General features: G+C 44.0%; 2 pseudogenes; both read left to right on the top strand.

The window, feature by feature from the left end:
• The first annotated feature begins 45 nt into the window (after positions 1–45).
• On the top strand, positions 46–842 carry LOC107578088 (alpha-(1,3)-fucosyltransferase 10 pseudogene; annotated as a pseudogene).
• A 734-nt stretch (positions 843–1,576) lies between these two features.
• On the top strand, positions 1,577–2,441 carry LOC107578090 (alpha-(1,3)-fucosyltransferase 10-like; annotated as a pseudogene).
• Positions 2,442–3,041: the final 600 nt, after the last annotated feature.

Below are 3,041 nucleotides of genomic sequence, written 5' to 3' on the forward strand. Positions count from 1 at the left end.
GTAATTAATGACAGAATTTTCATTTTTGGGTGAACTAACCCTTTTTTTCCAGGTACGGATTTCAGCATTGAAAGTCTTCCTCTTCCGCATCACGAACAGCACCAGTGGGCGTTGTTTCACGAGGAGTCACCCAAGAATAACTAAAAGCTTTTTCATCTGTTCAACCACACGGCGGCTCTCACATGCCCCTCACCACGCAGCAGCAGCACCTGGAGGGCAACAAACACACCTGCTGCCTCTGTCCTACAAAAACCAGCTGAGGAGGACACTGGCACCGGTGGCGTACGTCCAGTCAGACTGACTGATGTTTACGTTCAAGGGCTGGTGCAGCACATTCAGGTGGACTCATACGGACAGTGTCTTCATAATAAAGACCTGCCGCCCCATCTGAGAGACTCCACTGCGATGTACGATCACGATTTCTACCAGATCCTCGCCCAGTACAAGTTCATCCTGGCCTTTGAGAACGCCGTCTGTGATGACTATATCACTGAGAAACTGTGGAGGCCGCTCAAATTAGGCGTTGTGCCGGTGTACTACGGAGCTCCTAACGTACGCATGTGGTTACCAGATAACAGGAGCGCAGTTGTGGTCAATCCCAATGAGCCGCCGAAGAAGCTCGCTCAGTATTTAAAGAGGTTGGACGAGAATGACGGGGAATATCTGAAATATCTGGAGTGGAAGCAGAAGCAGGAAATATCTAACGTGAATCTGGTGACAGAGCTGAACACGTGGGGTGTCCAGGATATGGTCAAGATAACTTCATTAATGCCTTCGAGTGCATGGTGTACAACAGAGTCTGGGAGAATATCCACCGGCAGGAAAAGGTAAAGAAATTATAATTTTGAGAGGATTTCACTAGACTTCCCATTCTCTGTTTTTACTCTTATAGGTTACGGAACACACATTCTCTATTAACCAAGAGTTTTCCCTCAATAAACTCCTGATTACTGCTTATTGATAGTAAGTAAGGGGGTTGTTGTAGTAGTTATGTTAGGTATTGGGTGGAATAGGGGATCTAGGGTAAACTCATGCAGATTAAGACATTAAAGGGTTAGTTCACCCAAAAATGAGAATTCTGTCATTAATTACTCACCCTCATGTTGTTTCAAACTCGTAAGACCTTCGTTCATCTTCGGAACACAAATTAAGATATTTTTGGTGGAATCTGAGAGCTGTCAGACCCTACATAGACAGCAACGCAACTGAAATGTTGTAGTCCAGAAACGTTGCAAGGAGATCTGTAAAATAATCCATGTGACATCAGTGGTTCAACAGCAATTATACAAAGCTACCAGAATACTTTTTGTGCGCAAAAGAAAAAAAATAACAACTTTATTCAACAGTGCAGATGAACCACTGATGTCGCATGGATTATTTTACAGATCTCCTTGCTACGTTTCTGGATTTGGGAGCATTTCAATAGCGTTGCTGTCTATGGGAGGGTCAGACAGCTCTCAGATTCCATCAAAAATATCTTAATTTGTGTCCGAAGATGAACGAATTGCATTGCTGTCGACTGAGGGTCAGAGAGCTCTCAGATTTCATCAGAAATATCTTTATTTATATTCTGAAGATGAACAAGGGTCTTACGGGTCTGGAACGACATGAGGGTGAGTAATTAATGACAGAATTTTCATTTTTGGGTGAACTAACCCTTTTTTTCCAGGTACGGATTTCAGCATTGAAAGTCTTCCTCTTCCGCATCACGAACAGCACCAGTGGGCGTTGTTTCACGAGGAGTCACCCAAGAATAACTAAAAGCTTTTTCATCTGTTCAACCACACGGCGGCTCTCACATGCCCCTCACCACGCAGCAGCAGCACCTGGAGGGCAACAAACACACCTGCTGCCTCTGTCCTACAAAAACCAGCTGAGGAGGACACTGGCACCGGTGGCGTACGTCCAGTCAGACTGACTGATGTTTACGTTCAAGGGCTGGTGCAGCACATTCAGGTGGACTCATACGGACAGTGTCTTCATAATAAAGACCTGCCGCCCCATCTGAGAGACTCCACTGCGATGTACGATCACGATTTCTACCAGATCCTCGCCCAGTACAAGTTCATCCTGGCCTTTGAGAACGCCGTCTGTGATGACTATATCACTGAGCAACTGTGGAGGCCTCTGAAAGTAGGCGTTACTACGGAGCTCAGCACACCTAACGTATGCATGTGGTTGCCAGATAACAGGAGCGCAGTCGTGGTCAATCCCAATGAGCCGCCGAAGAAGCTCGCTCAGTGTTTAAACAGAGTGGACAAGAATGACTGGGAATATCTGAAATATCTGGAGTGGAAGCAGAAGCAGGAAATATCTAACGTGAATCTGGTGACAGAGCTGAACACGTGGGGTGTCCAGGATATGGTCAAGATAACTTCATTAATGCCTTCGAGTGCATGGTGTACAACAGAGTCTGGGAGAATATCCACCGGCAGGAAAAGGTAAAGAAATTATAATTTTGAGAGGATTTCACTAGACTTCCCATTCTCTGTTTTTACTCTTATAGGTTACGGAACACACATTCTCTATTAACCAAGAGTTTTCCCTCAATAAACTCCTGATTACTGCTTATTGATAGTAAGTAAGGGGGTTGTTGTAGTAGTTATGTTAGGTATTAGGTGGAATAGGGGATCTAGGATAAACTCATGCAGATTAAGACATTAAAGGGTTAGTTCACCCAAAAATGAGAATTCTGTCATTAATTACTCACCCTCATGTTGTTTCAAACCCGTAAGACCTTCGTTCATCTTCGGAACACAAATTAAGATATTTTTGGTGGAATCTGAGAGCTGTCAGACCCTACATAGACAGCAACGCAACTGAAATGTTGTAGTCCAGAAACGTTGCAAGGAGATCTGTAAAATAATCCATGTGACATCAGTGGTTCAACAGCAATTATACAAAGCTACCAGAATACTTTTTGTGCGCAAAAGAAAAAAAATAACAACTTTATTCAACAGTGCAGATGAACCACTGATGTCGCATGGATTATTTTACAGATCTCCTTGCTACGTTTCTGGATTTGGGAGCATTTCAATAGC

The sequence above is a fragment of the Sinocyclocheilus grahami genome, unplaced genomic scaffold (assembly GCF_001515645.1).
Source record: "Sinocyclocheilus grahami isolate Dianchi unplaced genomic scaffold, SAMN03320097.WGS_v1.1 scaffold8781.1, whole genome shotgun sequence".
Classification (NCBI taxonomy): Eukaryota; Metazoa; Chordata; class Actinopteri; order Cypriniformes; family Cyprinidae; genus Sinocyclocheilus; species Sinocyclocheilus grahami.